At 32.5% G+C, this 10000-nt stretch overlaps 1 protein-coding gene across 8 annotated transcripts in view; it reads right to left on the reverse strand.

Annotated features, from left to right (window-relative positions):
• Positions 1-10000, reverse strand: part of LOC106868399 (peroxisome proliferator-activated receptor delta) — a 609065-nt gene that overhangs the window by 155681 nt on the left and 443384 nt on the right. The window lies entirely within an intron of this gene.

Genomic DNA, 10000 nt, shown 5'->3' on the forward strand with positions numbered 1-10000 from the left:
TTATACTAACAATATTTCCTACCAGAATGCCTGTTACAATGTGCGATATTATGTTTGAAAGATTAAACGATAAGAACATTCGCAGATGTCGTAGCATAGACATCAACATCTGTCTATACTGACAAATTGGAGAAAAAGCACATTTTCATAATACTAAAGAAACAGGGAAGTAGTAACTACATTTATTTAAATATACTTTTCTTTTTTGTCGTAGTGGTGGAGTGAAGCATCTTATCACGGTTACATGTAATACATTACAACTAATTTATAAAACAAACTCTTTCCAAAATATTATAATATCCGGTTATCAAAATCATCAGTTTTTGTTGAGTTATTCAAACATCATTTAGATTAAATTCTAACTTTATCACTTATTTATTTATAATTTGTAAAAAAAATGCAACTTTCACTAGCATTCTCAATATTCTTCAAGTATTATCCATCTTGTTCTAAAACTAGGAAAGTTTTATCAATTTTGTGTTTATTTTTTCCGTTTTCCTAAAATATTTTATACGCTGCCACTTCAATGACTATAAAATTTTCTACTGCATCTAAGTTAATTTTAGGAACCTGCATTTTTATTTTTATTTTTAGTTAATAGATTGCTTTCAAAGACTTGTTAGTCTTTTGAATTTTGCTGCTGTCGGTTACTTTCAAAGAAATCATACTACAATCATAATAAAAGGATTGCTGCGTTGATACGACCATGTTGATAAAATGCTAGACTGGAAAATAGATGATTTACTGGAGTTTTTTTACATTCATTTAAATGCATGGTTTAAGAGTCGTGCAAAGAAAATATATCAAAACGCTATAGCTCAAACTAAATTCAAAGCGTAAAGCTTCTATTCAGTTGAACGTTACACAGTTACGTATAATAGACAGACGATTGCACAAGCATATGTATACTTACATATACAAATACACGCATACACTTATACATACGTACATACATACATACATACATATATATATATATATATATATATATATATATATATATATATATATATATATATATATATATATATATATATATGGTGTGAGTGTGTGAGAAAGATAGGGAGAGAGAGAGAAGGAGGAGGAAAATAGTGAGAGAGAGAGAGAGAGAGAGAAACTGGAAAGGCATAGAAACGATAACAGTCATAAGAAACGTATGTATATGAAATGCCACGTATAGAGTGCAGAGCATCAACTAGCAAAGATTTGGTAACTCCATGGAGTAGAACCACGAAATTCTCTTCAAAAGTTCATACTTTGCATTTCTTTGAAGTATACCAACAATATTACCTCACTATTGCACTCGCTTGCATAATATGCATTGTTTTATCAACCAGTGATCGTTCATTCGAAAGCGATCTAAAACTATCATTTGACAATATCATGTATACACAACTTTTCATATAAGTACGTTCCCTATATCTGTTATGGTTTCTCTCACTTTTTAATTCCATGCCCCCTCAATATCAATCTAATTCACTTTTTTTCTACCTCTTGCCTATCTGGTTCTAATGAATTTGTGGTTTCATATTCCAAATTCTCTGTGCACAATGAAGTCAGTATCTACATCAAGAATATGCACGCATTTATCAACTCTTATGCATATACATACATACATACATACATACATGCATACATACGTACATACATACATACATACGTACATACACACACACACACACACACACACACACACACACACGTATATATATATATATATATATATATATATACATACACAAACTCGCGCTCGTATACACACATACCCACCTGCTTACATACAGGCCTACTTGTACATAGATATACATCTGTTTGTATGTATATATATATATATATATATATATATATATGCAGGAAGAAAAAGAGGAAGACATGAATAAAGAAAGAAAGAACACGTAACGTTGTGCTTGATTTAATATACCAATGTCTACATCTTTAAAAAAAAAACGTTTCGCATAAATCGTAACCTCTGCGTTTTCTTTCCTTCAATGTTCTGTGTCTATCAAATATGTCAGTCATTCTCGCCCCCACTATGCCTTTCCTATTACAAAAAAAGTAATTAAATTTAAGGCAGTTTACATAAGAAGCTCACTGGCGACAAGTATGTGTATTTAGCCTGGTTATCAAATTTATAACCGTTTTCATATACATACATACATACAAACATTCGTATTTACATATGCACACTGGTTTCACGTCTAAAATCAAATCTTTCCGCTTCCTGGCATTCGACTGCAAAACGATGGAGTAGTAAAATCACGAGTTCGCAATATTACGACTATTATATCAATTGTTTTTGCCTTCACTGGTACAAAAGCCACTTGACTACATCGAATTAGCTGGTTTCGAAAGTTGCGGTTAAAAGAGAAAATTATGATGATGATGATAATAATAATAATAATAATAATAATAATAATAATAATAATAATAATAATAATAATAATAATAATAATAAGCAAAAAGAAGGAAGGCAAAGCAACTCAAAACTTGTGAATCACGGTTTTTGCGGTACCTCATTAGCAAAGACACTTCAAGGCACTAATATCCCAAACACACACAAAAAGAAAAGTGATGACGTCATTATCTGGTGACTCACCATCACTCAGCCCATACGATATTGGCGAATAACTATCAAGGAAGGAGCATGTTAAGTGACATAATGGCCGAGGTCAAACAGACGTGTCGGGTGTAAGAACGTGACCTTGGTAAATAAATTAAAATATAAATGAATAAATAAACGAATGAATAAATGAATAAATAAATAAAAAAAAAACGTTTCTGTTAACATTGTAGAAAACATTAAAAATTAAAATCGTCATAACTATCACATTTGTGCGGCGGCTCGGTCGGTTGGATTTCTTTTATCTCGCTTCAGAAAGGAAATTCTTCAGCGTATCACAGCTGCCCCCACCCCCAATGAACATATGAATAAATAAATAAATAAATAAAATACGAAGTTACACTCTTATATCAAGTGGAGAATACGGAACCATCTTCAATTAATTGACTGCTTAATGAGAAGAGAAATAAGAGAGAACCCCCCCAAAAAAGAAACACGCACAAATATATACATATATACAATACACACACTCATACATACATATATTTATAAATATATATATATATATATATATATATATATATATATATTAAGAGACGCGGAGAGAAAGTGAGAGAGAGAGAGAGAGAGAGAGAGAGAGAGAGAGAGAGAGAGAGCGAGAGGGAGTGAGAGAGAGAGAAAGTGAAGCAGACAGAGAGGAGATATAAAGGGTGCTAAGATTCGGCAGAACAAGCGGTGGTGAATATGAAATAAGGAGATTATATATTTTAAAGACTTTCAGTTAGGTGAGTCAAGTGACGTGAGGAACTGGGAGGAACATATATAATTGGGAATGGAAGGAAATTATGTAAACACACACATACACATGCACACACAAACACACACGTACACACACATACACACACACCATGCCAGCGCATACACACATACACATACTCACGCACACGCACATGCATCTGTGCACACATATGTATATATTTATGTATATATTTATGTATATATGTATATATTTATAGGAAGCTGGTGATTCACTATGTGGGTACTCAGAGTTTTATCGCTAGATGCGATAAACCAGGCGACATTTCTAAGATCGCGCGGAAGATTGAAACTCCTTAACTGTACCGGAGTATGCTCTTTTGTTCACTTTTGGAAAAAAAACAATAAACGGGCTTGCATATATGTATGTATATATGTGTGCGTGCGTGCGTGTTTGAGATATATATATACATATATATATATATATATATATATATATATATATATATATATATATATATATACATATATATATATATATATGTATGCATGTAAGTACGTATGTGTGGTACATACGCTTAAGTGTGTGTGTGTGTGTGTGTGTGTGTTTAAAACTGTTTATTCACTTCGTCGATTCACCGAACTGTTCGTTTTTTTTGTGTCGCTCATCTTTCGTCCAGACGACAATATAAACTGCACACTCACCCACATACGCACTCTCTCTCCTCCACCTCTCTCTCTCTCTCTCTCTCTCTCTCTCTCTCTCTCTCTGCCCTTCAGTTTCTTATTTCTCTCTTTATTTATTGCTTTTCACATAAAATATCCCGTTTATTGAAAATGATTTCGTATTTCTCCATTTAATATAGTAGAATCTAACGTTGCTTTTATTTCGACCTCTTACCCTCACAAATCGTTCGAAATGTATTGAAAACACCACTATGTTCCAGTTTCATAATTTTTAACAAGATATTTTTCATAATTCCAAATGGCCTCATTGTAATTTGTTCGCAACATTAGACTTTCCAGATTCATTACCGACGTTGCTAGACATTCAAAGATTGGATGCTATGAGTAGCTCGCTTGCACTTACCGCATGCATCAAATATCAAACACTTGAGAATCTAGCGAAGTACATAAAAATGACATGAGTAGGATATGCAAAAATCCTTTGTAAGCGTATATCGAATGAATACTTGTACATTTTTAGCATTAAACATACCGCTCGGACAATGCGAGATCGTATATAAGCTACCTGAAATAACTTCGAAAGTGCCACATAAGGAATGGACACTTGTACATTTATTACAATATGTTTTTCTGCCAGACTGTGAAAGATTTTAAATATTAATTAAAATATTGATAGAACAACATATTGACAGGAGAATAATATAGAGATATTATGCGCTGCTCCTGATCAATCTTGTCTTGCTACATTAAAGCATTGAGCAGGATTTCACACTAATTTTCATCTATTTCCATTATTAAATTAGCCTTCATTTCTTCAAAGCATTTAATCATCTGATTAGGATTAGAAGAAAGGATAATTTTCCTTCATTTTAACGGAAGTGGAGCCTTTAGATAATCTATAACAGTAAGTGACAAATTTGTCAGTACGCAGCTCCAGTAGATTTCGTAATATGCACCTACCTATATTTGTTAGGCTCAGTAGATTTTCACATTGTCATAATTAGGTATGCATTTTGTTGAATGTTTTACAAATTGTAATCATCCATAAAGACAGATTCTCATTTATTTACATGTATATGCTGACGTTAAATGTTTTAAATGTGATAGTTTCAGAATTGTGCCTTTAAAAAGAAATAACCTGTGTGTTAATTTAATTGCTTGTTTCATCAGCTTATATTCCAATATTATATATATATATATATATATATATATATATATATATATCAATAAATCCGTGCTTTATGTTGCAGATTTATGTAATTTCCCTGGCATTACGTATATTGCTGCTAAATTGTGTTTATCTAGATATTTTTAACTGTACATTTGTTTAAATACATCTATATCTGGGAGTATGATTATTTTTGCCATTAATGTCTTTTGATAATACATGTGTTTCCGAATGCGTTTGTCTGCGCCTTTAGATCTTTACATAAACATTAATATTTGTGTGAAGATTATATCTAACTGAATACTAACTAGCAAATGAATCTATATATGTATTGGGGCATATAATTCTCTATCTGTGCAGTTAGTTAGGCATTGGGTTATTATTGCATTCGGAGAATTTTCTATATATGTAAATATGTGTAACATGATCAACTTTAGGCTGATCATATATATACTATAGTTATAGTAATGAAAGTACAAATATACTTTACGTTATATGTATATATATATATATATATATATATATATATATATATATATATATGCATGTTTATATATTATCTTTTATTACTAAAAACACTTTAAACTTACAAAAAGAACTGAAAGTTTTGTGTCTGAGGACATCTGAACTTAAGGGCAAAAAAAATAATAAAAGCGCTTTTTTTAAAAGAATACCAGTTTGAGATCTTTAGTGCAAATCTCTAGGCCTTCAATATTATTAGCTAAAAGAAACATTTTACGTAATCTACATTTCATACTGAGTTATCTTACTCCGGTTTAGAGAACCGAATATCTGTGCACTCATGCATACATTCATAACATACATGCATACATACATACATACATACATACAGAAACACAGACAGACAGACAGACAGGCCGACAGACAGGCCGACAGACAGACAAACAGACAGACATGCATGCATTCAATTTTCTTGAGCCGCAACCAAATTCATACTGCTTGGTTTGATTTCTTTTCACCTCGATTTCGTGTACTTAATTTTTGCACCACACACACACACACACACACACACACACACACACACATACACATACACTCACACACACATACACACACAAACACACACATATATGTATGCATACACAGACAGACAGAAAGAGAGACAGACAGACAGACAGACAGACAGACAGACAGACAGACAGACAGACAGACAGACAGATAGATAGATAGATAGATAGATAGATAGATAGATAGATAGATAGATAAACATGCTTCCATATATGTACACAGACACATATATAGATACATATATACATATACCAATTCATATATATATTCATAAGCATACGCTCTTGTACGTGTGTGTGTGTGTGTGTGTGTGTGTGTGTGTGTGTTTAGTTATATATGTTCATATATTTCTATATTGTTGGGGATACACAATTACTTAACATAACAGATGCAAATGTTAGTGGAAAACTAAAGATAAAGGGAAACCAAATAACGATAGAGTAAAAATTTAAATGAATTAAGGGTTATGATTTTAAGTAAGAGAACATATACATTGTTAATTACAGTAAACATAACTTACAATTCCAACTAATTTGTTGACCACAAGGATTCATTTTAATACCACATTCGCATACTAATTATTTATCGTTGCAGCAACTGTACAGCTGCAGCTACTTATGACGCTAAGCAGATTTTCTGGATATCAAAAGAGACCAGAATGTTAACAGCGTAGTTGTAGTAAGCTTGTGTAAATAAATATTAGAGGGAATTGACCTAAGATTTAGGAAAGTGAAAAGAAGATATATTCATAATATATTTATAACTAAAACGTATGTCTTTTATAAAACTGAAAGAGAAATTTCTTTATTAAACAGGTATAGCTGTGTACTAACAAAATTGCTTCTCAACTACACGGTCTGGGGTTCAGTCCCACTTTGTAGCACTTTGGAGAAATGTCTTTTACTATATTCTAGGGCCATTTAACAGAAGGTACCGTCTCGAATCTTGCCAGCTTGTAAGGGCCGGTTTCCTCATATGGGCGGGACGCCGGTCCGTCACAGGATTACACATTTTTGCCAGTTGAGTGGACGGGGGTAACGTAAAAGGAAATGTTTTGCCCGTTCCAAGAATCGAAACCACAATCTTACGATCAGGAGTTCAATACCTTAACCAGTAAGCCACGCGCTTCCACAGGGTTGAATATGGTTGAAGGAAACTGAAAGAAGCCCTTCGCAGCCATATAATGACACATGTGCTTTTCTCGAGCTATTCTTTTTCTTTTCTTTGGACTTTTTCCTCTTTGCTTTTTCTGATGAAGCCGCATGCTCGAAACGCCGCAGTCTCACTTTTTCCATATATTATGTGTGTGTTTGTATATACATACGTACATACACACACACACACACACACACACACACACACACACACACACACACATATATATATATATATATATATATATATATGTGTGTGTGTGTGTGTGTGTGTGTGTGTGTGTGTGTGTGTGTGTGTGTGTGTTATTATTATTATTATTATTATTATCATCATCATCATCATCATCATTCAGGTCACTGCCTGGAATGGAACTCGGAATCTCGGGGCTAGTAGGCCGTGCTCTAATAATAATAATAATAATAATAATAATAATAATAATAATAATAACATCGAAAAATACCTTAGAAATGAGAAGCCAGGTTCGAAATATCCCCAAGAAACCTGATGGAGGCTGGAAGGTATATCAGCCGAAATGTTGTGTTAACAACAAACAAGATGAGGACAAATATCCGTCAAATGTAGATAATGTAAATAACGTTCAACAAAGTTCCCCGGCATTGCCCCAGACCGACAACAGAAACGATTAAACCATAAAAGAGAAAAGATAATGAATTACTGAAGCTCGGCATTCCTAAAGTTGTTTACATTGAATACCATTTTGTTTAATGCATCCATAATTCTGTAAGATGATAGAGTTGAATGTGAAATGTTTTTGCTTGATATTTCTACCATGTCGAATGACATTGAAGAGGCTGTCTCGTTAGTTAGTGCGTTTACATTTTTGAGGTCGTTCAAAATCGCACAATTATTTAAGATGTTAAAACTGTCTCTTTATAAATCCATTTGGTGTTTACTTGTGTAAAAGAAAAACGCAATCGATTTGGAAAAAAAAATGAACAAAAACTGTTACACGTAACATTCTGATAAGGATATAATCCCTACTGCAATTAAATTTCATATCTTTTATACGCTTGAAATTGTCAGCATTACTCGTCTGTTACATAGCATAAATCGTTGGCAGTCTAAAGCAGTACCTCTCTGTTTTGTTTTGTCTTCGTGGCGGACGCTAGATCAAATGAAAATTATTCCAGCATCTTGTACGGAAAGATAAAAATTAAACTTGTTTAAAATTAGAAAAATGCGCACAGAACATTATTGTTTCTTTGTTTTTTTTAACCTTATTTGTGCGTAACAAAATTGTGAAGCACGTTTTCCTAAACGTTCAACTATTAGTATAGAATATTAAAACCCTGTAATTGACTAGTCCCCTGCCCCAAAATTTCAGGCCTTGTGCGTATAGTACAAAAATATATTACTTCAGCGAACTGACAGATTGGCTGGAGCTGCCATAAAAATGTCTTACAATATTTGTACTGGTTTTTTACGCTGTATTTTACAAAAAGTCAACTTTGTCTATCATTATTTTGGGGTCGATCCTGTACTGAGACCGTACAAGAGATTAATTCCTTTTCCTTAAAAATTGCTAAATCAGAAATCGTTATTAATATATCGGTAACCACTAGAGAAGATTATATACCTGTTTCGATATTATGATGGCATCACCAACAAAGAATAAGCCTATAAAGTCGGGCATGCGTGTCAATAGTGACACGAAGCAAATGATATACAATGAATTTTGATAAAACACTTAGTTTAAATGGCATGCTACAAAAGGCTTATCTATAAAAATTTCGTTAAAAACTATGTTACATTTATACTTTTAGGTGGTACTCTATTTACATGATTATTAAACATCATATAAGAATTAAAATTTTAAAATAACAGGTTAAAACGTGTTCACAATAACTGCTATTTACGAAATACACAATGCATTAATCTAAGTTCACATTAACTATTCTTTTATAATTTCTCATGCAGTTTAGCATTTCCCAAAATCGTTCTCATTCTTTCATAATTCATATATATTATTAGAGTCAATATATATTATTAGAGACCATTTCAAATACTTTTATTAGTTCGACATTTCAGATTATGTATACTATTGCTTTTGACAGAACAGGTATATTGGAATGTATCAGCCCCATTCATAACATTAATTCGATGCCGTATGACATTTCTAGATATCATATCTATGCCATATGAGTTAATTTTGTGAGGAAAATAACATTATTTTGATTCACATCTGTATTTTCCTTTTGTTTTATCATTTTTTCCTTTCCTTTTTTTCTTTCAATCCAAACAAATGTATTACATTTTATATTCTCAATATTTCAACAGATAAGTGTACCATCCTTCTTTCCGGGAAGAGAATAATTCTAAATAGATTTTATCAAATACTGGTGTGAGGTCCTTTGCGAAGCAGATGGCTTTCACAAAAATCCTCCGCTTTCCAGCAGCAAAGAACACGCGTAAGTAAAGCCAGATGAGGCCTTAAGCAGAATGTAACACAAGGCGAGAATACAGTATAAACTAAACAAACAACATAGATAAACATTCATCTTAAGATTCTAGAGTTACTTCTTACTAAAGGTTCTTGGGTTATCTTACAATACCCTTACTTATATTACCAGAAGAACTAAAATATATTACACGAAATATTCGCTATGTTACCAACGCTTCATACG

The sequence above is a fragment of the Octopus bimaculoides genome, chromosome 1, assembly GCF_046866305.1.
Source record: "Octopus bimaculoides isolate indiv1 chromosome 1, ASM4686630v1, whole genome shotgun sequence".
Lineage (NCBI taxonomy): Eukaryota > Metazoa > Mollusca > Cephalopoda > Octopoda > Octopodidae > Octopus > Octopus bimaculoides.